The 26,380-nt window shown below is 44.5% G+C and overlaps 1 long non-coding RNA gene across 5 annotated transcripts; it reads left to right on the top strand.

Moving 5' to 3' along the window:
- Positions 1–2,492: 2,492 nt before the first annotated feature.
- Positions 2,493–26,333, top strand: LOC128325838 (uncharacterized). Of its 5 annotated transcripts, none has more exons than XR_008307669.1 (5): positions 2,493–2,993; positions 3,243–3,388; positions 14,953–15,102; positions 25,685–25,781; positions 26,143–26,333. It is a non-coding gene; the product is annotated as an uncharacterized LOC128325838 (long non-coding RNA). The 5 variants fall into 5 exon arrangements; XR_008307670.1 differs by having other exon boundaries at positions 25,685–26,057; XR_008307672.1 differs by lacking the exon at positions 14,953–15,102.
- The last annotated feature ends 47 nt before the right edge of the window (positions 26,334–26,380 follow it).

Genomic DNA, 26,380 nt, shown 5'->3' with positions numbered 1-26,380 from the left:
CAAAGGGGGTGATTCTTTCCTATACCCACTGTAATTCTGTATCTACAAGTCACCATAGAAACTACATGTCATGCTCTGTCTGTAGTAGAGATGTGCAAATGGATTTGAGTCAAATCAATTTGAGTTCAAATCGGGGTGATATGAGTAATTCGAACTCGAATCTAATCGCCCATAGAATAAAGAGCCTGATTTGAGTTCAAATTGAATTGACCCTGATTCAAGCCCAAATCTATTTGAGTGATTTGAGCGCCATTTTAAGTCCTGGGTTTCCCCCCCCCCCCTTGCTGATGGGTTTTCTGTCACTGGCTTCCAATTGGCTTGAGTTCTCCTTGCTGCTTAGCTGGCTTGTTATCATCAGTGGTCCCTCTAATTTTTTTCTTCTCTGTGTGGAATGAGTTGGAATGGGATTAGACAGATTCACGGAGGGCAAGTCTATCAATGGCTACTAGTCTGGTGGCTGTGGGCCATCTCCAGCCTCAGAGGCATGATGCCTTTCAATACCAGTTCCAAGGGAACAACAGCAGGAGAGAGGGCGTGCACATACCTCTTGCCTGTGGCTTCCCAGAGGCATTTGGTGGACAACTGTGTGAAACAGGATGCTAGACTAGATGGGACTTGTGCCCAGAGGTGTAACTAGAGAAAATAGCGCCTAGGGCAAGCACTGAAATTGCGCTCCTGTCCAAACAGGAATAATGGGACTTGTAGTCAACAATATCTGGAAATCCCTGTTAAAAGGAACACTGTACCATCTAGACATGGTTGTTGATCAAAACCTGAAAACATGAGCCATCTCTGTAAAAGATTTAGAACAACAGTCAGGAGTTATGTGAGGATTCCAAGTGTTATTTTCTCTCATCTCATTCTTTTTAGAAAAACATGACTTTGTCCTAGAGGATCACCTGCCCAAATAGCCACTAGCAAAATAGGGAAAGAAGAAAGTGGTGATGGGGGTGGGGTCTATAAACCAGTGAATGATTCCTGCAAGCCTTTGTCTTATGATGACTGTTGGCTCATGATGGGGTATATGTGCATTCTAACACACTAGTGCTTACTTTGGCACCAAGAGGGAGGAGGATACATTAGTTTGCCACACTAGACAGAGGAATTTGCAACAGGAGCAGGCAGCCAAGTTCTGCAAGGGCCAAAACCAGCCCCTGCCAGACTAAGAAATCATTGTAGTTTGCCCCTTCCTGTCACAAGAAGTGTGCTGTTCTTTTATTATTGACTCTAGCTCTCAGATATCCCAGTCATGGATGGAAAATTCAGGGTCAATTTACAAGAGACACATTTTCTACATGGAAGTTTCTTCTGTGCAGGTGTTGTGCAGAAACCCATGTGTAGTGACCGCCAGGGGCATAGCAAGGTTGGAATGGGCCAAGATGAGATTTTAAAATGGGCCCCCAGCCCCTCAAAATCCAGGGCCTCCACACACCCCAGGCCCCCAAGGATTTACATCTGATATTTCAAAATAAGTATGCTGCCTGGAAATACATTTCACTGAATACACACACACACACACACACTTCACAGTATATAGTGATATACATTGAGTACTATATATTTGTGCTACTTTTAATGTCTAGAACACAGTGTAGCAATGCTAATTATTAAAATGGCCCCCTCGCTGCAGATTAGCAAAGGAGACTTTCAACAATGCAGGGTGAGCCTATGTTTGTTTTTTCAGAATTCTGAACAAATTCAGCAAAGTTTGATTCCGGGAGGTTTTTCATACGAGGCTTTTAAAGCCCTTTAACACACATCTCCTCTGGAATGGAGGTGCTGCATTCACATGTTGGCCAGATGCACCCTGAAGTCCCTGCAAGTTATTGGAGAGCAGTTCACACACAAGAAAAATAAAATAAAATAAAATAAAAGCACAACACATGCTTCACAGTTCTCACTCAGACCTTCTGGGTTGCAAAATAACTTGAACATAAATGCATTTATGAATGAATGAATGAAAATAAATAAATAAATAAAATATACTTGTTCCAGAAGTTTTTGTAATTTTCTGCCATGAAACAAGCCACTTATAGGCCTTTTTAGATAGTTTTTGTTTTTAAAGCCAGCAAATTTTTCAGTCTGTTTTAAATTAAATATTCAAAGACTTCTCAGTCTACCCCCCCCATATCTAAGCCCTATGGCAAGCAGATCTCTATATATGGTGGTGGGGGTGCAACCACAAAAAGGAATTCACAGCCTACCTGGCAAAAGCTGTGCTGGCTGCTCTGGGTAGAGGGTCTGCTGCAGAACTCGGCCTGCCTCCTTCTTCCTGGCTTGCTTGGCCTGCCGAGTTCAGGCTTCAGGGAGGCCTACTCGGAGGCCTCTCTGGAAGCCCCGCCCACCCACCAATCAGCTGAGAGACAGGCAGAGAAAGCTCTGCAGTTTGCAGGCCGCTCTCATCCTAGGCCTGGTTGTCGATTCTAGGCCGGAGCTGAAGGCAAGTGGCTGAGGGGCCCTGGGGCTGGGCAGGTGGGCAGTGGGGGGGGGGCAGGAACTGGCATGGCACCCCCTCCTCAGTGGCGCCTAGGGCACGTGCCCAGCCTGCACCCCCAGTTCCGCCTATGCTTGTGCCTGATCCAGCAGGGCTATTCTTATGTTCTTGCTTGTAAACCCCAGTGGCTTTAATAACTGGGGTCCTGTACTTGTTGTTGTTGTTTTCTTATTTTGAAGCCCAAGCTGCACTTTTGCTGCTGTTTTCTGTGTGCCTGGTGTACCATTTTTGTTTTTTGTAGGCTGGTGTGTTCTGTCTGTTGCCCAGCCTTCCAGACTCTCTGTTTCCCCTTTTGGGGTTTTTGTTTTGTTTTGTTTTGACTTGATTGTTTGGGTAGATGGGTGCCTTACCATAGCTGCTCTACCACCAGCTGTTGAGTCCCAGAGTCTGCTTGGCCCAAGAGTGCCTCCAAGAACAACACATGGCAGACTCCAGCAGAAGATGCCAGAAGCCCCAATGGAAGACATCAGAAGGTGAAACACCTGCCCACCTTGGTCAGGTTAGAGAACTGACATCTTTAAATAGGGCCTAGTTTGGGGAAGGAAGGGATTAGAGACTAGTAGGACTGTAGGTTAGGAAGGGTGGTTTCGGTTAGAGAGACCACAGTAATGCCCTGTCGTTTGCCTTCCTTTCCTTTAGACCTGCCCCATTGTTGTTCAGTCCCCTCAAAAAGACCCCACCCCACACATACACCCCAGCTGAAACTGAGGTGGATCAGGAACTACTTCTGATTAATGGACCTTTTCAGCCCTAGATGGAGGGTGATGGTGGCAGCAGCCCCAGAATGAGCCAGCAGCCCCAGTACCATCACCACCAAAATGATCCTGGACTGACAGAAGCCTGGAGCTTTCCCAGACAGCAGGCTTTACCGCAGGTGTACTGAGAAGATTTACTGTGAGTTCCAATATGTTCCCCAAAACCATTGCAAAAAGTGGGGTTTTTAACCCTGGATATAAATTGAGCTACACTAAAACGCAATTTTAAAACCCGAATTGTGTGTGAAGTGCTCCTCAGTAGCTCAAAGGGATTTCAGCGTAAATATGGCCAATATGTGAATGCTCCCCCTCCACTCTGGGTATGAAAAACTTCCTGGTGTGCGACCACTTGAGCTCCGCTTTGGTAACCCACACCATGCTGCCTGCATCCACTGCAGGATACAGGTCAGCAGAGGTAAGGACCCCAAGTGTATGACAACAGGAATGCTATACCACATGCGACGACATCATCCAGAGTTCCATACTCCTGCTGGCAGCAATAATCCTGGTGTGCCCTCAAGTAGCGGCAAGGCTTCTGCTTCCAAGCAGGGGAAGTTGCCTGTGTGGTGGGAGCAGTCAGTGGGCAAGCGGTCTGGTTGCCCAGAGCCTCATCTCATCACCTGGGCCTTTGGGGAGATGCTCATTTTGGACAACAAGCCATTCTAGGTGGTGGATAACACCAACTTATGCCAGCTGCTCTGACTGCTTGCCCCTGACTACAGCATTCCCTCATGCACCACCTTCAGCAGGCGAGTGGTACTGGGCATGCAGGGACGCCATGTACTGGGCATGCAGGGACGCCATGTGAGGGCTACTGCACAGAGCAGTGCCTGACACCAGCATGCACTTCACTGTGGATCTGTGGACCAGTCCCCATGGGAGACACACTGTTTTCCTCTACTTCATGGCACACTGGTGGGGTAAGGAGAGCAAGAGGACATCTGCTGCTGGTGACGTGGCCAGCCCCTCCCAGGGTGTGGCCAGCCCCTCCAATGTAGGAAAGCACAGGTGGGCTGTGGTGCATGTGGAGGTGCTGGACACCAACAGATGAGCTGTGGGTAGCCATGGATAAGAAGAGCCCTGCTGGATCAGGCCCAAGGTCTATTGAGTCCAGCATCCTGTTTCACACAGTGGCTCACCAGATGCCGCTGGAAAGCCCACAGGCAGGAGCTGAAGGCATGCCCTCTCTCCTGCTGTTACTCCCCTGCAACTGGTATTCAGAGGCATCCAACTCCTCTTTTTTATTTGTTATTTTAAAGGCCGCTGGCGGAAAAATGGCCACCGTGCATGCGGAAGTGGTCTCTGTGAGGCCCTGGGCCATACCAGGCCTCACAGAGGACATTTGCACATGCACGGCGGCCTCCAAAATGGCTGCCGTGGTGATTTATGGAGTCCTGAATAACACTCCGGTGGGCTGCAGTGATTTGAGAGGCCGGTGGGGGGTAAGGGAACGTTCACGGACTACCACCCTTACACACGGCCTATAGGAAGCCCCCCGAAGGGGCAGAAGGTAATTAAATTTATTTTAATTTATTTTTTTAAAAATCGCAAGTTGGCCGGCAGGGTTTGGTACCAGTCCAGACGGAACTGTGTGTGTGTGTGTGGGGGGGGGTGTTTCGGTTCAACTCCAAACCCCTGAACCCTTGAACCGGTTTGAATATCCCTACTGTACACATGCACATGTGTTGGTGTAAATGACCAAACATTTCACAGTCATTTTACGTGAACCTGGATACAGCCCCCACCCCCCCATTGCAGGATACAGACAGGACAGAATCTGTATGCAGTGTATGCATATTGTTATGTTTGTTGAATGTGAATAACTCTGTGTGTGCAGATTTGTGTGGGCACACATTGTACACAGATTGTACATGTGCTGACCATAATGTATAAATAGAACTACTTCTGACTTGGCAAGCAAGAGAAAAAGCAGGATCCACCAGTTGGATTTCAAAACCCTAGGTTTAGAAATGAAAACAGATTGTGTTTTTGCAAGTCCTTCCCAACATGCTTCCAAAAGAAATGCATTTATGTTACTTTTGGCACATTTGCAGTTGGGTAGATTTTTATGTATTTCTTCATATACACTTCCATGGTGTTTTTTGTTTTTTGTTTTTTTGTTATAAACACAACTCCCAGTGGAGGCTTGCAGCATGGCAAATAAGATTATTTGGCGGGAGGGAGAGTATAAAATTATATATGGTCCCAGGAAATTGCAGAGAAGTGTTCAAAGCAAGGTCTTGTTTTAATAAAAAATATCTCAGTGCAAACAAGTATGTGGGGTGAATAGAATCTTTCATGGTTGCAAAGGCCAGCCAGTGTAGTGGCTAAGCTATAAGATAAAACTGGGTTGAGACTGTGTAGTAAGGTACAGCAAACTTGCTGTGTGCTGTCCCCTTAAGAGAGGCCCCGTCTTCTCCAGCCTCCTGCAGGTGTTTCAGGCTGCCTTTGCACATGACGGAAAACTGCGGGTTGACGAACCTGAGGCTACATCCTGAAGCCAGGAATTATCCCACAGACAGTCTTCCAACCCGGGCTGGGCAACTGCCAGTTTCAGGGCAGAGGAGCCCCTCCCTCTCCCTGGTCTGCTGAGGCTGCATCCCAGCACACTCTGTTGCACTCGCATCGCCAGTCTGCTGGCAAGGCATCAGCAGGGCAGCAGCCATTGGACTCGATCTTCAAGGGGGCGTGCCCAGCACGATCATGCCTTTTCAGCATGGGCTGCCCACCCTTGGCAGGGAAAGGGCATTTAAGCCCTTTCCCCCACAACACTTGTGCTGCCGCCCTCACAAGAGCCCTGTGGCCAAAACAGTCTCACACACGCACAATTATAGGTAATTTGGGTGTGTGTGTGTGTGTGTGTAGAGGAGCCCTATTTTTCTGTTCCTCTGGGAAGGGACCATGATAAATTCCTAGAAGGGAATATGTATGATTAGCTTTTTAATTGGTTTTATTGTGTTTTAATAATTTGATTTTAATTGTTAATTTGTTTTAATTGTTTTTATCATGCTGTAAACCACCCTGAGCCATTCTGGAAGGGCGGTATACAAATCTAATAAATAAATAAATAAATAAGGGCAGGCAAAGGATCCTGGGATATGGTCCACTGTGACAAAGGATGCTCTTGTGGTGGCAGACCCAGTCAAAGCAGTCCAGGAACCCCCCAACACACTCCTGCCCCTGTCAGCTTGCTGACCAGAGATTAGCCCTCTCATGTCCAAAGCATCAGTCCAGTGGGGAGGGCCAAAGGCTCCATGAGCTTTGGGTCTCTGTTGGACAGCGCCCGCATGAACTAGGGCATCCAACTATAGGGGGCCTCGCTGATGTGCCCCCCCCCCACCGGTAGATCTGTATTAAAAATAGAACAGAAATTGCATGGTAGAAATTGTCTACCATACAATTTCATTGAAGCTCTAGAATGCCAAATGTTCAGCCTAAGGAGACTGCTGCATCTGCTTTTAGCTGGTGAATGAAGATGAAGTTTCCTTTATTCCTCGCTTTCCACCTCTACATTCAGCCCCTACAAACTCCCAAGAAATCCGGGCCACTCCATGTGTCCAGCTGTTTCCCTCAGGGCTCGGTTTGACAAGATCGGTGATGTCTCCTAGTGTACATTCAAAATTCCCAGAGTGGCACTGGTGTCGCAGTGTTTGCAGATCAGCCACAATAGGAAATCATGGGTAAGGGAAGCCCTTATTTTCAGCTATCCTGGGCAAGCATGTTGGCCATACTAGACAAAAATATACATGCATACGTGCCAAGGGATGACCAGACTGGCAGAGTGAGCATTTGCATCCCTGCTGTTTGCTAGTCACCACGACCTGGAAAGATGTTGGTATAGTACCCTTCCCCAGGGCTTGTGTGGATCTAGCAATGGGGCTGGTCGGTGACAGTCTTCCGGCCCACATGCATGTCTCTATGACCTGCCACTCTCATGAGAGAGGGGTCCTTTGGAGAAGGGGCATCGCAACACAATATTAACAATTTGCCCTTTTAATCACCATTCCAATGTACCCCAAGACAGTGCTTCTCATGAGTAATGCCATAGAGTGTGTGTTTTCACCCAACCCCTTCCCCTACTTATTTGTACAAAAAATAGAGCAGAGCCACTCAAGAATTCCCGGGGCTGCCTTGCAACTCAGACCCCAGGTATCGCTCCCTCGGCATGTGTTCTGTCTGTCACAAATCAACCGGGTTGCCCAGTTCATGGTGCCACTGGGGCTCCATGTGCTTGTGTAAGTTTATTTATGTTGATTTATGGAGAACTCTCCACAAAGTGCCCGTCTTGTCATCCCATCCCCCTTTACTGCATATTGCCAAAGGGGGGCACATGGGACACATTGGGAAGATAGCATCCTTCAATGCGGCTTGTCCCTTTTGCATGATTTGAAGCTTGGGATGTGGCAGTGTGTCATCCTTGTTGCCGGGCAATGGGTGGAGGAGTGCGGAAACAGTGGGACGGGGGGGGGGGAGTGCTCAGAGAAGTGACCAGGAAGAAGTGCTTCTAAGCGTGGGGTGTGGAAAACAGACAGAAACTACAGGTAGTTAAATTTTTAAAAAGAGAGAAATCTTTTAAAGAGAGAAAACAGTTTGTCCAACTACACATCCCTGTCTCCTTTACCCTGCCTGGCTAGGCTTATTGGGTCCGGCCTCAGAGCAGGGACAGAGAGGGGGTTAAGGGTCACCCTGTGCCTCCTCTATCCCAGGCTGCTTGCTCCTTGTGTCTGCCCCTCTCGGGGGGCCCCCAACACTCTCCACCAGCCAGCCTCTCATCCCCGCCCAGCTCCTTATATGCCTCCTCACTGGCTATGCATCGCCCACCCTCAATTATGGGGCCAATGCCCCTCTTTATTATCTGCAATTGACTACCCCTTACAGCTGTTGCCAAGGCCTCTCCCCCTTCTCCCTCCTCCTGCTCAGACTCCCTCCCTTTGGGCTGCTGATGTTATCCTCCGCACGCCTCCCCTTTGGCCTTATCAGGGCTCTACTCTTCCTCCTCTGGAGCTGGGTTCCTGCCCATTGGCAGTCTTTCCTCCATCTCTCTCCGGCTGCCACCCATCCCTGTCACCTTGGGCCCTCTCACCACTCCGTCCTCAGAGGTGAGAACGGCTGGCCTCGCCAGACACAGTTCAATTCAAAACAGTAGTTATTTGGGGAAATTTAGTACAATGAAACAGCAGCCATGTGGGCATAAAGAAAGAAAAATGCATCCAATCTAACTGTGCCTTAACCCAGAGTCCTTACCAAGACTCCATTACCAGAATGAGTCCTTGCCAGAATGAACTGAACCCCAGAGATGATGGGCAGTTAAAAAATTATAATCAAGTTAGTCATCATTTCTGAGAACAACATGGCTGGAGTTGCAATGGAGGGGAATAGAAAGTCCTTCCTGCTCCTGGCTGATTTTTCTTGGTGGGTCTTCAGCTCAGTTCAAAGGTCAGCATGCCAAATGAATAAATCTATAGATCTTGTCAATAATTTAGCTAATTTTTTGTTGCTATACTTAATGCCTGGAGAGAAAAGGTTAGCTTAGTTAACTTAGCATTGGTTTAGCTAATGGGCTTGTATGAGATACATACAGAGCAAATGGTTTAATCATTACAACAGATGCTTCTGAGCTTGCAGCCATAGATTTAAATCCCAGCAGGGGATTTACGCTTAGCCTTGCCATTAGCATAAATTGATCGCTCTGATTGGCTAATCACTTAATTAGGAAAAGGCCTTTGCTATTGAGCCATTTTGGAACAATTTCCATAACTATAGGACAGTGCTCAGGTTCAATTTACGTGTTAGAATGAGTTTCCATTTTGCTACTTTATACATTGGCGTAGGGATTTATAATTTATCCTACATTTGGGCAAGTGGCTACATTTACTCTCTCAAAAGCCATAACTATGCAGGGGAAGGTACCAAGTAGTGTGAGATTTTGTGCAGTCTTCTTGTGTGCATTCAAACAGGAATCAATATTCCTCTGTAATTCCTGGTTCCTCCATGCCAAACTTAAAGGTTAAAGAGCTCCATCAGAATGCCTCCTTAGGTTAAAGAGTCTCGCTCTACTCAGGCATGATGTTGCACCTGCATTCAGATGCCTGTACACAGGTACATATTTTTGGCTGAATATCTGTACTTGCAAAAGTGAAACTACAGGTCCCTCACATGCACGATACAGATCCAAAGTGTACTGCTGTACCTGCATTCAGCATAACATGTGACTAACTGTGCCTGCATACAGATCTGTAGCTGTATACACTGTACACAGATTGTATGAGTGTTGAACACAATGTGAGAATAGAATAGGGCTTCGTGGTACCCACTTTTTGGGTGGTGGAAGGAGCACCTGGAGTGAGTTGTGTAGGTATTTTGAGTAGAATGAAGTGTGTGTATATGACAAGAGAGAGGGAGCTATCAGAAAGATGTATGCATGAGATAATGGGGGCCGGTAGCTTATGTGAGAGAGGTGAGTCCATATTTTAATATGAGGTATATTAATTGCTATCAAAGACTTGGGAGAAGAAGACACTTTTAGCTGGCACCAAAAAATGCACCAGCCAAACTTGTCTAGGGACAAAGCTGCACAATTACAAAAGAAGTGATGTCTACGTTAGCCACCTATGTAGCTTTTGACAGGGAGGATACATGAGCAGGCCTCAGATGCTGAACTCAGCAGATGGGCATATTTATACTGGAAATGGTGGTTCTTTAGATATTCTGATCCCAGACAATTATAGGCTTTACAGGTTAAAGCTTCCTCTTTTAATTGTGCCTGGAAACAAACTAGGAAACAATGCAAATCTTGAGAACTGGTGAAATATGCTTCCAGTTAATAAGCCAGCGTGGTGTAGTGGTTAGAGTGCTGGACTAGGATGGGGGAGACCCGAGTTCAAATCCCCATTCAGCCATGATACTAGCTGGGTGACTTTGGGCCAGTCACTTCTCTCTCAGCCTAACCTACTTCACAGGGTTGTTGTGAGGAGAAACCTAAGTATGTAGTATACCGCTCTGGGCTCCTTGGAGGAAGAGCGGGATAGAAAATCTAAATAATAATAACAACAACAACAACAACTGGGCCACCATATTCTGGACCAGCCAAACACTTTCCAGAAGCAGCCTCGCATGTCCCCTATTACAGTAATCAAGTCTAGATATTACTAAGACATAGGGGCTATTCTCACGATGGGGGGGGGGGGAGAAAAAAAAGAAGAAGCCCAGCCCGGTTTTTCACCATTGTGAGAATCAACAGGCTCGCGGGCGAGCCCAGTGGTTCTCTGGCAGCTAGCCCGCCAAAGTAGCCCTTCTCTTAGCCCAGGTTAGCGGAGCGAACGCTCTGCTAACCTGGGTTTTCTGATCCTGTGCCACCACGGCATGGCTCCGCACCATGGTGGCACATGAGGAGACCCCCACCAGGAGTCTGCAAGCAGCCTCCCGGGCTTGGGGGTCTCTCCAGGATGCCCCACACACTCGCGCAGGGTATCCAGGAACCTCTGGGGGCCACATGACCCCCAATCCCCACAGCCCCCACCAGCTCTGTGATGGAGCCGGCAGTCGTGTGGGTAGCTGATCCGGCCACCCGGGGCTGCTATTTGATCATCTGCAGGGAGCGCAGGTTAAGTCCACTCTTCCTGCAGAACCCTCTCCAGCGCTTCACACCAATCATGTGAAGCACCTCATAGACAACTGTGGCAGGTTCATGCCACAATGAAACACAATGGTAACACCCACTGAAGTTTGGTAAAAGCAGTGGTACTGCAAGTCAAGTCCCTCTCCTTGCATTGGCCATCCACCAGGGTGGCAAATAATAGACCAAATTTAAATGAAGCCAGGTAATTCTTTTTCATCCAGGAATGCTAGGTCTTGGACCACTCAAGTACCTTGCCCCAAAAGGGGAGTGGCCAGCCAACAGCCACAACAATTGCTTGTGGCCGGGGAAGGTTTCTTCAGCAGTGGCTTCGTTGTCATCTGCTTTAAAGTGGGCAGTTCTCACAGTAAGGCATTTATTACATCCTAGACTGACCAAACTGATGATCTTGGCCAGAATGAGCAAGAGAAGAATATACACATGGTAGGGTGCACTCTCCAAGCAATCACTCCACATTGTCAGGATGCAACAACTGCTAATCATCCAAGCAACTACAGAGCTAAGGAAGCATCTCACGATCACAATTCCACATTCAGTGTAGTATCAAAGTTGGAGCAGATGCAAGCTATTTTTTTTAATCACTCTTAGCAAATAAATCCTGAGGTCCCTTGTGAAAGAGATTGCTCATCAGCCAGAAAGCTCTACTGGCCAAAAATAAATGGCTCCAATGGTGAACTACCTTCTCCCATTACCACCACAAAGTATGTCTTCAAATGGGCTCTAGCTTGAGTTTGGCTGCATTCATCCTGACTCTTTCTCCACATCTGTTTCAGCCATCAGATAGTCATCTTCCCCATAATAGTCATCTTCCTAATCACTTGCACATGGTCAGTGATGGTTATTTGATATTTCAAGAGGAAGCTGAAGCTGATTGTTCAATGGCTTTTGATGCTAGGATATATTTATTTAAAGGCCTTAAGAGAGCTAGTTACTTTTTTGTGACATACACTGCAATGTCATTTTGGGACCTGGAGAAATAGTTTGGGGAATTACAATGGGACTTGTTAAGGTTTTGCAACTGACACTAGAAAAAGATCAGAATCATGGGGTTCATGGATGCAAAAATAGGCCGCATTCTCATTGATTGGATCCTGGTTAGCTATCCTGGTTAAATGCTGGGATAGCACGGAAATTCCAAGTTCCCAAAGCATGCTCCACAGGAGCACATGGGCTCACTGGTTGCAGTTAATTATTTAACAATTATTCTTCCCATTGTAAGAACACATCCATACTGTTGTTAGCTGTCTTGAGGGGAAGCGGGTTGATCCTAAAAGATGGAACATAAATCTTTTAAATAAAATAAAAATAAAATAAACACTATTTTATTACGCTGTCTGAGATCTTACCAGTTTCTGTGTGATCAACGAGTAGCTTTTCAAGTATCTGTTTGATATCATAAGTACCCTTTGCTTAAGGACAAACAGGCTCTGTAGCAGTGACTCTTCAAACCTCCTACTGTTCAGGTGGAAGCCACACATGCAAAACACTATCATGCAGTACAGGAGACACTGATATAAGAAGAGTTCAGCATTCTAGTTAAAGATAATAGATGAGAAAATATGAGGCTGTTCTCACAAGCAGCCAAGACCGGACTAGGGCAGCTAAGCCTAGGCTTGACTGCCCATGGGAACTGCTGAGAGCCTACCGGCTTCCTGTGGCTCTTCGGCGGCAAACCCAGCTAAGAAGCCAAGCTCTTAAATGAGGTTAAGGGAGTGAGTGCGTTCTTAATCCCGTTTCCTTGCCTGTGTGTCAGCGCTGGCTGCTTTCAGTCAGCGATGAAGCACTGATGGGAGCCCACCCATTGCTGGGGGGATCCCCCACAATGCACCGTGCACTTGGGGAGGCCGAAATGACGAGTCCCCGCCTCAGAACAATCCGCCCTGCTCCACGCTGCATGGAGCAAGGCTGGTCATGTGGGGGCACAGAGTTCACTCCCACCAGGCTTCCGAGGATTGTCTGAGGGGAAGGCAAGGTTTGGAATGCCTTCTCCACCCCCAGTAGGTCATGTGAATGGCCCCTATGTCCCCCCCCCCGACAATGTATGAATAAGAAAAAAAGAGAAAGATTTTTGTTTGTTTCAAAGACCAGCCCAACAGCTCTGTAAAAGAACTCAAATGGGCTTGACTCAGATCAAATGAAGCAGATTATCTACTTTGTTTGGTGACATCATAGAGTAACTAGTTGAAAACAGCACTTGAAGAGCTTCACTGCTTTTTTTTTTTTTTTGCTTTTTTTTTTTTTTTGGAAAAAACCCAGCAAGAATTAAGTGAGTCTGTCTCATTTAATTTCATTTAATTTAAGTGATCCTCTGAACTGCATTCCTTTGCTTCAGCGCTGAGCTAGAAGCCATGCTGACTGATTAATGCTTGGCTGTTTGAAGTATACTCTTTTCTTATCTGGCCCTGTGCAGGCCTCCCTACAGCCTGGGGAGACCTGCTGGTAAGTCAGAGCTTGGGGAGATTTTTGTCTGCTCCACCCTGAGGAGGATGGAGAGGAGATAAGCAGCACACCATAAAACAGAACACAAAAATGAAAACCTGTTGCCCATTTAGAAAAGAAAAGAAAACCAACTCTTATTGACAAGGCAGAAGAAATCAACAGACCACCCTGAGTAGCAGCAACGTCTCTGTGTTACTTACAACTTCTGCTTTCAGTTGTGCGCTAATAATACCCTTTCAGTGGAGAATGATCAGATAGTATCATTGCCTAGGAACTTAATGTTATTCTGAAAATGTCCTTGTTAGTTCCATTTAGTCACAAACATACACCGAGACAATCACTTTTGAAAAGCCAGTTCACTTTTGGTTGGGAGGTGAAGGGGAATTAACAAGTCCCACATTCTAAAACCTCACATGTCAGGGAAGATTATGGAAAGGGATTTTTTTAACCCTTTGCCCCAACTCACAAATGTCACCTCTCAATCTTCCCTCCATGTCAGCACATAGGCTTCAACTGTCCCTATTTGCCAAGAATAGCCCCTATTTTGTGGAATCTGTCCCTGGTAAATCTCTGTCCCAGTTTTTGCATCTTGGGGATGCTTTGTTCAATTTTGTTTTCATGAATTAGAGTTAACATAAGAATAGCCTTGTTGGATCAGACCCAAGGCCTACCAAGTCCAGCATCCTGTTTCCCATAATAGCCTACCACATGCCACAGGCAAGGGGTGAAAGCATGCCCTCTACCATTGTTTCTCCCCTGTAGATAGTTTTCAGAGGCCTTCTGCCTCTGGACATGGAAGCAGCCTATAGCCATCAAGACTAGTAGCCATCTATGGACATGTACTCCATAACAACAGGACAGTTACCATCCTTCAGGATTCAACTCCCTCTGAAAGTATCTAGCAATTAAATCTCCAAACAGGTGGGTAGATGTGTCATGTTTCTAGTGCACCTACATGTAAAAGAGTTCACAGCACTATAACACTATGTGGTACACAGCATATATCAGGTGGAATCCACTTTTCTGCACTGTATAATAGTGGGTGAGGGGCTTGATCAGTAACCCTTGGTCTGAGAATTGACTTTTAAAGTCAATCCCCACTTTCCTCTCTGAAATGCTGGAGGGCATGTAGGTGTTGTATACGTAGTTAATATATAAAACATTGAGAAGTCCCTCTCCTCTGACAGGCAGCCATGGCAAGGGTGAAATGAGGTGACTAGATAAAGGGAACACTGAAGACATTTTACCCAAGGACACAGAAAATCTGGCCGCTGACCCTCCAGGAAATGATAACACTCCCCAATTCTGGCATACTCTTGCTTAGAGCGAATTATTACCCGTGGAGAGCAAGCCCCTGGTCATGGTCTCTTTCATCTTTCCACTTGTCTAATTCAAGATGCTTTGGGGAAAACAAATATGTGTCTGATACATGTCTGTTGTTGAAATACTTTGCAACTTATCTTATGACAGAAAGCCATGTCAATATCTCACTTTGAACATGTTAAATGATAATTTTATTCTTGTAAGATGTTTTGCTCTGATTGGTGTTGGAGCCAAGCATTTAAAAAGGAAGCACGGGCAGCGGTAGGGGAAATGACTGTTTGTTTGTTTGTACTTGTTCTCTTAAGTTGGTATGACAGTTTTCCCCAGCCACACCATCAAACTGCATAGAAGAGACCTTGCAGTCAGCATCCACCAAAATGAAAGGAAGGGGAAAAAGAAACTTGAAGATGTTTCCTTTCACAGCTTGTGGATGAACCTGAAGGATACAACAAGAGGTAGTTAAGCCATGTTCATTATAATGAAAGCTGGCATTCAATGGCTTTGTTCCACCACAGCGTTTTGGAGTGCTCATTAATGCTTTGACATCCATTCCAATGAGAAGAGTGGAGAATGAAATCTCGGGACCAGGAAAATTATTAATAACTTAATAAGAGTTTAATTTTGAAAAGTTTGTAACTTCCATATATTCAACCAGCACCTCAATACTATAAATATGAGAGCTGGTGCAGCATAATAGCTAAAACAGGAGTTCTCAAACATGAGTCCAAGATGTGGCTGGACTACAACTCCCATCATCACCAGCTACAATGGCCTTTGGTAATTGTGGCTAGGGATTATGGGAGTGATAATCCACTATCTGGGGACTCAGGTTTGAGAGCCCCTGGGCGAAAAGATTAAGTTTTGCATCAAGATTCTGGTTTGAATCTCTACTCTGTTAAGAACTCATCGAGTCCTTTCTCATGCACAGATAAAGGGCTCCGACAGGGGGAGGGTAGGAAGCCTCGAAAAGCTCCCTTCCCCGAAGATGAGCAGGTCCTTGCCTCTGGGTGGGCAGATTGCCCGCCCAGATGATCACCGGCTGCTGCCAGTTGCTCCGATGGTCAGGGTGTCGGGACATGTCGCCCCGAGCCCTGGACCTCGAATAAATGCAAGTGCACAGTGTATTATGGGGATCCCCCTCCCCTTCTTGAGTCTGCTATCCATGACTGCTTGCAGCCACGACTGACAGACAATTGGTAAAATGAGGGCGCTCACTCCCTTAACCTGGTTTTATAGGGAGGTTTCAGAGGCGGGTTTGCCACCATGGTGCCACCAGGATCGTCCCGATTCCAGCAGTTCACACACGCATGCAAAACCAGGCAGGGCTCCCTGGTTTTGCACACACATATAAATAGCCTTATTACATGTCCTAGGAAGGAAGCCACTCACTTTCCATTCCTATCCTCAATATGGGGTAATAAAACTTAGCATATAGGGTTGTCGTAAGGATTACAAAAAGATGATACATGTGACTTTGAATGCTTGAACATGCATTAATTAATTAATTGTATTGACTACTACAATAGTTTCCACTTTCACCTGAATCCTCAAATAATATTCCCCAAACCACTAGATATCCTTCCAGGAGTCTTCCTCAAAATTACAAGATGCATATGACGTGATTCTCCCAACGCTGCCTTTCTTCTGCTCTTGTATCAGAAAGTCTACAAGTGGAAAGTGTGTGTGTGTGTGTGTGTGCACGTGCGCATGTGTGTGAAACCTTGAGAATTGTGTGTTCGTAGTCATTATAAGTGGTGGACACCGTGATTTAAAGTGTTGCTGAAATCATAGTAATACTGTAGCAATGCACTTTTACTCTTAAAAGAGTGCTTTTAATGGTACATTTCAACCATTTTGGAGGAGCAAAATGTTGTAATGACCACTGAAAGCAGGGGAAACCTTTCATTATTTCATATTTCCAACAGGCATCAGGTTATAACTCTTAGCATATAAAGGGTATTTAGGTAGAGCCATTCTCCTAGAGAGTACTTCCCATTCTTCAAATAATTATGGAAGAAACTCTTCAAGATACAAATAGCAGGAACCAAAACTGTTAGGTTTTTTGTTTTTGTTTTTGACTTTCATGAGCTCTTCTCCTTCCTTTCATCCAGTATTCCCAACAGGAGGTGCATTGACTCAAGTGAATCAATTATCGCTCTTGTTATTAACTGTGCATTCTTACCACACCATGCAGCTTTCAGGGATGTTCTTCAGGCTGTAATTTCGACAGGGTAAATCACAATGGCGATTTGCACATAAAAGCTGATCCAAAATGTTCATTGTCCTTGCTTGACCTTCATATGAGCCACTTTCCAGAGTATCATTTTTCCTTTAGTCTTTCTAGAAACATAAAAGGTTGCCTACTGTTTTTGAACTCATTAGCCTCATTAATTCAGAGTTAATCAGCTATACATTAAAAGCAGTCATACCGGCAGCATTAATTATGCAATGTGATATAAGAAACCACACCGCACAGAAGGGCTGCTCAGCTTAGGGGCTTAATGGTTGAATAAGATAGTTCAACACAGTGAAACCTTTTTCACTATTTTAATCAATATTTCACTTGCTAGTAGGCCCTTGCCAGCTATGTGATGGCTGGGAAGGGGGGTAAGGATTAGGATGGGCAACATCATAATGCAAAACAGAAACATCCAAATACAAGTCATTCCGTGTGTTTAAAACTGTTTACTTAAGTAATGTGAATTTTTTTTAACAAGTTTTAATAAAATTGAAATTGTAAGCGCCAATTGGTTGTTGATCTTCACAACGTTTTACAGTCATTCACCAAAGCACTGCAAGTTAGAAACTGGTTTAATTCTTACTAGGGGTGTCACAGGTTTACATACAGCACAGCACCCACCAATCCAAGAGCAGGTCCCATGCACTTCAGTACTGAAGACCAAGTTTTGATGGAATGATAGATGAATTATGCAGACATAATTGATCCTAATCCAATTAATCTTACACACACACTACTTCTTAATATCCAGCCTGACAAAAACTTCTAGAAACCTCAAAAGCTTGCTCACTATTTTGTGAGACTTTTGTTGATCCTACTGAAGATATCCTAATTAGGCTTTTGGATTTTTTCCAACAGACCAATGATGCAACCTATTTTGGGAGATGGGCAGGCTTGGAAGAATCTCTATTTTACATACCCATTACTACTGATCTACCTACCCACCTACCTACACACATACGGGCATTCTTTCAATGTGTATTGATGACTGAGTGGTGATTCTAGTTCATTTTAGTGCCTGCAGCTGCTGTTTGTAGAAGCAACCCTCTACAACCTCCATAATCAGCAATGGAAGCCCAGGTGCATACCGGGCTGTGGATCTCACAGCTCGTGGGCATAAACTGAGGGGCTGCTTGTAGTCATTCTGGATAAAGTAATTTGTAATAAAAATACAATTTGCACATATCGGCTTTCGAATTGTTAGCATTATATAACTAGTGTTGGCAGCCTGGTTCGTTATGACTGAAAAATGTGCTCGTTTGATTTCTGTCCAAATTAAAACAGGGAAATGAAATTTGTTGTGATTTGTTTTCTGAGCAGTCTTCAGGCTTGCTTGTGTGCTAACCTCTGGCCATTGGAATAGTTGTTTCAGATCCAAAGATGTAGTAGCTAGAGTGCTGAATTTTAACAAGGGCAATCTAGCTTCAAATTCCCACTTAAGCATTATTTTATTTTATTTTATTTTATTTTATTTTATTTTATTATTTAACATATTTTATACTGCCAAAAACCTACGTCTCTGGGGGGTTTACAACAAGATAAAAACAACATTAAATCATTAGTTAAAAACAAAAAACAAGAAATTTAAAACACAACAATTAAAAAATAAATAAAACAATATTCTAAAACAACATTAAAAACTATCAAAACTGTATCAGTTAAAAGCCTGGGTGAACAGATGCGTCTTGAAAGACTTTTTTAAAGCTGTCAGAGATGGGGAGGCTCTTATTTCACTAGGGAGTGCATTCCAAAGCCTTGGGGCAGCAACAGAGAAGGCCCGTCCCTGAGTAGCCACCAGACGAGCCAGTGGTATGGTCATTGGGTTACATTGGGTCAGTCACTATAGCCCTAATCACACAACCAGGCAAATGGGGGAGCAGGCGGGCAGGGGGAAGGCTGCACAAATCTTACCTTCTCCCTGGTCAGTCACACACATGTTGCCGAGAGTGCGGGCTGTGCTCCCAGATGATCAGCACTGTGCTGAGCAGCATGCAGCTCTGGAGGCTGGGATGAAATATCCTGGGACGCCAAGTGCAGTGGATTGGGGGATTACCCCGGGAGACGGGCGCCCTAGGCACCTGTCTCTGTGTATGGCTGAGCTGGAAGCAGCCCAAGCTCACCCATGATCAGGGAGCTGGGTTTAATGGTTCACTTGTGCCCTTAACCCTGACTAAAAGCCAGGCTAAAAAGCCAGGCTAGGTGGTGCTGCCCCTTCGGGATTGGGCCCAATCTTGGTGGTTCTCACATGCAACCTCATGAAGGCTGGGCTTCCATAGCCTGGGTTAGGTTGTGCATAACAGCCTCAGTGGAGTTGACCAGTGGGCGGGCAGGTGTTTGTGTGGAGGGAAGGCTGCACAAACCTGACCTTCCCTCCAGATGATCAATAAAAGTGTGCTGGGTGTGCGGACCATGATCCCAGACGATCGAACTCCTGAGGATCATCCTGGCCTCCGGGAATACTGCAATGCACCATGTGTGGTGCATTGGGGGCTTCCCCCAGGAGACAGCCACTCTAAGTATCCGGCTCTGTGTCTCCTCGGACTGCATGCAGTAGAAGAAGACACACGATCCCAGAGCCTGGGTTAAGGGTGTGCTTACTCCTTTAATCCCAGATAAAAGCCAGTTGAAAAAGCTGGGCTAGGTGGGGCTGCCCCACCAGGATCAGGCCTGATCCCGGCAGTTCTCACACACAGCTTAACCAGGCTGGGCTTCCCTAGCCTGGATTAGGCTGTGTGTGAGAACAGCCTCATAAAGTTCAACTGGTCCAAATGACCCAATAGTTTATAAAGTACTATTTGTAGCACTAGATGTGGATGATTTGAATGCAAACCCCATTTAGAGAAAGGTGCCCAACATATGGGAGGACATTTACATTAACAGTGTGTAAAGTAAAGGTTTTAACCTTTTTATTTGTTTTGTTGTAAACCTCCCAGAGACTTGCGTTTTGGGTGGTATACAAATGTGATAAATAAAATTAAATTAAATTAAATTAAATTAAAGTTGTGCCGTCGAGTCGGTGTCAACTCCTGGTGATCACAGAGCCATGTGGTTTTTCTTTGGTAGAATACAGGAGTGGTTTACCATTGCCTCCTCCCATGCAGTATGAGATGATGCCTTTCAGCATCTTCCTGTATCACATCCTTAGTATGTGTAGTTGTGCTAGGAGATGAAGCATGATCTGAACAGGCCCCCTGTATGCATGTGCAGTTCTTTACATATGTCCAATACATGTCCAGTATAGTTCTCTGTATTTGAGGGGACCTTTACCCAGATTCTCTTTTTAAATGAACATTTGTATAGCAATATGCATTAAAAATTTGAACATATGTAGATATACTAGTACACACGTACAACATAATGCCTGAATAGGGCTTATCACTCAACATGACCTACCTGTACTTTACAACATTGTAGTAAAGATAAAATGCACACCATTCTCCTTGAAAGAAGGTCCAAATGCAACTGCCATGGACTGGGTTACCTGGGAGAGCACCTTCATCTGCATGATCCCCACCACACATTAAGGTCATCGAGGAAGAGGCCCTTCTCCAGATGCCACCAGCTCATCTGACAGTCTTGGGAACGGTCCTTCTCTGTAGTCACTATGGAATGCACTCCCTGTAGACATTCATGGTTTAACATCTTTACCAGCCTTTAAAAGAGCCCTTAAGACACATTTTTAAGCCTGGCTTTTAGTCATCTTTGAATGTTTTAAATTGTATTAACAGTTTATCTTATTTTGTTTCTGTTGTGTTTATTTTTGTGAATTGCCTAGAGCCTTTGGAGTCAGGTGGTGCATAAATAAAATAAATAAATAGCATATCTTGATAGGTGGTATCTTATTTATTTATTTATTTATTTATTTATTTATTTATTTATTTATTTATTTATTTATTTGATTTATATACCGCCTGACTGCAGAGGCTCCAGGTTGAGCCTCTGCTTGAGATGCAGCCAACATTGTTTAGAATGACTGATGACTTGTTGACGATTTGAAAAGAAAAGTCTGATCCAAATCATTCTCTCCAATTATTCATCCTATTGCCATATGCCAGCCATTAGTACAATTTCGCTTCTGGTTGGGATGGGCCAATACAAGTTAATAAGGGTCATCATTTGATGAGTTTTGGAGTGACAGCTTTCCTTGACAACACACTAAGTGAGTCTAGAGTCACACCAGGAGGAGAAATAGCTGGGAAACATACCTTGAGCCACCAGACTGTTGGCTAGGTTCCCGCCGATGGCATAGCAGCCACCAACAATTGTGGGAAGCAGCTGACAGCCACATCAAAACCAGACTTGGACTCTGCAGGGATCAGTCACTGAAAGCCACAGTGGCTTCAAAGATCCTCTGGTGGGAACCCTGAGACAAAAGAGCAAAACAGCTTGCAATGTTCTCATTATTTGCAAAACAAAGCATTTTAATAAGCATGCCAAAATGCTCCCTGTTTGCAAAGTCTGATCGCCGCAGACCTTACACTAATGTGGAAAGTTAGAAACGGCTCCCATTCTTAAAGGGAATTGGGGTTTTCTTTCTGCACTTAAAGCATCTTTCACATAAATGCATCGTAATTCAGTCAACAATGTGGTATCGCAATATTATTACTGTGATGTGGATGGGGTACTACAATTGTTAATTAATAATAAAAGTAGCTATTTTTCTCTGGATCCTCACTAGACATTTGGTAATCCTAAAACGCTATTTACAGCCCAGCCATATGCACTGGCAAAATAGCATTTGGCATTAGGCGTGGATGATCACTCTGCCAGCCCATCAGTTGGAAAATTGTGCCGACATCTTGAGTCAATTATACTGACAACCAAAAAAAGAAAAGGAAGAAAGGGTATTCCCCAAAAGTGCAAATACAGAAAATCAAGGGGAATAAAATATGGGAATGTACATGAAAAGAACTCAATACATCCATAAAATATCTGTACTATATGTATTAAATATAGACATCTATCAGAAAATCTGTAAAGTATAAGGCAATAAAATGTAAACCTAGCACAACTACATAACACAAAACCCATCACCATTCTCAGTATGCCATGTTAATACACAGTATTCTCAGGCTTGTATCCAAGGATTATTCAACTAGTTCCACATAGCCAAGATATATTTAGGTGCAAAGATCATCATCAACAAGAAGATGAAGCAAAGTGACAATTTACAAATGTCTTAAGTGCCATTCATTTTAACTTGGAACATCTTGAGGTGAGGAGAACTTGTCTTGTGGTAGCACACATGACTTGTCCCCTTAGCTAAGCAGGGTCCGCCCTGGTTGCATATGAATGGCAGACTAGAGGTGTGAGCCCTGTAAGATATTCCCCTCGGGATGGAGCCGCTTTGAGAAAGCAGGAGGTTCCAAGTTCCCTCCCTGGCTTCTCCAAGATAGGGCTGAGAGAGATTCCTGCCTGCAACCTTGGAGAAGCTACTGCCAGTCTGTGAAGACAATACTGAGCTAGATAGACCAATAGTCTGACTCAGTATATGCCAGCTTCCTATGTTCTTCCTATGTTCCTTCCTATGAGGACTGCCTGTATAGTAATAATAACAATTTTGTAATGAGAGGTGATGTAGTAGAAAGGACCATCTCATTTTCATTTCATGGACTATAGCCCAACTCTTTCCATCTTCTGTCCATAGCCTATGGATGCCTTTAGTAGTGGATCATTATTAAAAGGGATTCTTTTTTGTCCTCAAAAATAGTATTTTCATCTGTCAGTTTTGGCTCGGGGGAAAAAAAGCAAGTTTCCCATTAGAAATGAGAATTGTCAGAAAGATCTCACTGGGAGATGTAGCTCATTATGAAGAAGATGAATCACTAAGAGATAATAATAATTAAGAATCAAACTGCTAGTGCTACCACAACCACCTACAATGACAAAACATAATATTGTATTTGACACTGGTATGGGGACAATGTAAAAAGAGAACAGGAAATGATGGTCCTTGGACTCCGTTCAAAACTTAATTGTTTCCCATTGTTATTGTAAGCCACCTTGAAAAGTGGCTGATGGAAGTTTTTAATAGCAGCAGAAACCCAGAAGTGGTGAGAAAAAGGAGTTAGGCCAGAAGCTGACTCCAGCCTCAAAGAAATAAACTCTTCTGGGCTATGTTGGTTGTAGCACCCCAACTAGGAAATAAGGAGACATGACACAGAACTGGGATAAACAAGGGTCACAACTTTATTTATGCCCAAATTGCCTGCAGCAGGTGAAGTCCTAGTGGTGGTTTGACTATCTGGGCTTTGGCTGTGGAGACCAATTCTCCACTAGCTTTCTCCTCCAACCACCACCCTGGCTCTGAGTCTGTGAGCAGCTACCAAAGTGGCACAACACTACCAAACATTCACAAATGTGCAGAGGAAGGCCTGCCTGAGTCATCATGCCCCTGAGCCCAACGGTCCTGAGAAGCAAGTCTAAGGGAGCACCCTTCAACCTCCAATTGATGCCTCAGGGTGCTTACCAGTACCTTATTTTTTACCCACACTAACCTAAAAGAAACGTGTTCTCTGATGACAAATACATCCATGGGGCACTGCTTCCTAGGACTGCAACACAGAGTAGTGGGGGGGTGGGGAGAAAGGGGAGGGTCTCAACTCTGGCCAATACCAGTCGAGAAGATAAAATTCCTATCTAACCAGCTCATCCTGCGCTGCTTCCAAGGGAGTCTGGGTGATTGCCAAGCTGTCTTCAAACTGACTCTGTGGAACGGGCTTGTGGGCTTTATAAACCACCAGAGCCTGCCTCATTGACCAGGCTGCATGATCGTAAATTTCCCATATATCTCACATTTCACCTATCCAATATACTAAACACAGGATTAACACAATTACATTTCATTTTAGTCCCCCAGTTGGCACTTTGCTTTGGGCCTAAGGGGGTCAAAGTGAGTCAAAATAGGCCAAACCAAAATAGGCCTCAAAATCTTTGCACAGTGTATGATCTCTGTACCATACACAGATTAAACTTCCTGAATATAGACCATATGTCCAGTACAAATATTGTTTTCTGCTAGAACCTCCTGGCAGTCAAACCTCTTTTTATAATGGCATATCCTATACTTAGGTTAGATAACTGTTGCAAGCTGTGAGTATAAATATTTAAACATAACCTATATAGAAAACTAGTATCAGAATAGCATCTTGATTAGGGTTGCCAACTAGGGAGTTTTATAGAGGACATACAATGATTTTGGAGATTGATTGATTGATTGATTGATTGATTGATTGCATTAGAAGGAATAGAAACTATTTTGGTGACCAAACAGCATTTTTTTTGCATGGGTTGTGGTGTCCAAAGTTCCGAGGAACAGCTGGAACATTTTATTTGCTTAGAACACTTTTATTATTATTATTTATTTATTGTTAAATTTGTATACCACCTTTCATTAAAACAATCCCAAGGCGGTTCACACAAAAATTAAAAACAAGACTATAAAAATGACAACAATTAAAATATTAAGCTAAAATATAAAACAAATCTGACTAAAAAGATTTAAAATACAAGCATAAGAACTGTACAAAATGCAAAGAAGCAGCAGTAGAGACAATCATATAAAGCCTGAGCAAAAAGCCAAGATTTAACAGATTTTCTAAAAACAGTGATGGAGACTGAGGAGCGAATAGCCAGGAGAGCATTGCAGAGTCTGGGGGCAGCAACAGAGATGGCCCTGTCCCAGGGCATGACAGCTGAACTTCAGTCATTGTTGGCATCCAGACCAGAGCCCTCTTAGATGACCTCATAAAGAGGGCAGCAACCCTTGAGAGCAATCGGTCCTCCAGGTATCCGGGCCCAAACCATTAAGGGCTTTAAAGGTCAAAACCAGCACCTTGAATTGGACCCAGAAACAAACTGGTAGCCAGTGCAGCTTTTTCAAAATGGGTGTGATGTGACCCCAACGGCAGCTCCAGATAAAATCCTATCTGCCACATTTTGCACTAGCTGCTTTTTCTGAATATTCTTCAAGGGCAGCCCCACGTAGAGCGCGTTACAGTAATCCAGCCGTGACATGGCTAAGGCATAGGCTTTGCTCTCATGAACAGCTTCTCTTCCTCTGGCTGCATTTGTGTGTAATGTGGAACCACTGGTCCAATGGACACGAGGCTCTGCTCCCACCGCACCCCGCTTTTCTGTCCAAATTCGGACGTAATGGAGAGCAGTCTCTCTGTGGTCATGAAGACTGCAGAGATGAGGGAGAACTAGATGTGTGGACTTCCTTCTTATATGAAGAAAAGCCCTCACAGCCAATCACAGAGAGAAAGAGAGAGGAGCTTCCTCCTTCAACTCTGGTTACAGGGAATGCAGCCTGCAGTTCCACATTTGCATGTAATGCAGGCTGCGTTCAATCTTGGATTGGGGTGATGAAACTCACTACAACCCAAGGGTACAAATTGGAGTTTGGAGAGTGAAACCTTGGGTCACTCTCCATGTGGAACCAGAGTTTGGATGGGGTGTCCTGCATTCAGGTACTTAAGAGAGTACCTTCTCCGTCGTGAACCCTGTTGCCTATTAAGATCATCTGGAGAGGTCTACTTATGGTTGCCACCAACTCGTTTGGTGGCAACTTTGGACTGGGCCTTCTGTGTGGCTGCCCAAGGGCTTTGGAATGCACTCCCTGACGAGCATCCCCTTCTTTGTTTGCTTTTAGGAGGACCTTGAAGACATAAATATTTTCCCAGGCTTTTAACTGACATTTAAATTTCAAATTTCAATGTGTGTTTTTATCTATTGTGATTTTTATCTGTTTTTAAATGTTTTGTTTTATATTATGTTTTAATCTGAACACCACCTAGAAATTTCTATACTAGGTGGCATAGCAATGCAAGAAAGAAAGAAAGAAAGAAAGAAAGAAAGAAAGAAAGAAAGAAAGAAAGAAAGAAAGACGCACAGGTCTGGCAACCTCTGGCCCCTTCAACTCCAGTTTTGTGTTACATGTGAATGGAGTGTCTGTGTCCTTGCAGCTTGCTTCCTTCATGTGATAGATGTGGTGGAAGCAGTGAGGAGTTAGTATAACCCCTTGCCATAGGGTGTAGTACCTGGTTCAGGGTGGTGGGTGTGGTCAAGTAGCTACTCTGCTGTGAGTAGACACAGAGCGACAGGATGGATGGATGGATGGATGTCTGATGCATTAAACAGAAGTCAAACCGGCCCTAGCCCTTTGCTTAGGTGAGCATACAGTATGTGTATTTAATTATAAGGGGGAGGGTATTTTGTTTGGCTGTTATTATGTGTATGTATTATTTAATCACAGGGCTGTAATTCTTGAGTTTGACTTGTGGACCTTCATGGAAGCCTACAAGTAGAGTGCTTGAAAACAGAAGAGCTGGATCAAGCCAGGAGTTCAAATTGGACAGTTGTTTACTTTCTCTTTTCCCAAAGCAGATAGGATAATTTGAACATTGGACTTTTTAAAGACAAAAGGGGGACGTGGTAACGACATGTGTGAGAAAAGTTAAGTTAAATGTTTCTGTTAATAAATATTTGCATAA

The sequence above is a fragment of the Hemicordylus capensis genome, chromosome 5, assembly GCF_027244095.1.
Source record: "Hemicordylus capensis ecotype Gifberg chromosome 5, rHemCap1.1.pri, whole genome shotgun sequence".
In the NCBI taxonomy this organism is placed as follows: Eukaryota; Metazoa; Chordata; class Lepidosauria; order Squamata; family Cordylidae; genus Hemicordylus; species Hemicordylus capensis.
Note: the sequence above shows the minus strand (reverse complement) of the source record. Positions and strands in the feature narration are given on the sequence as shown.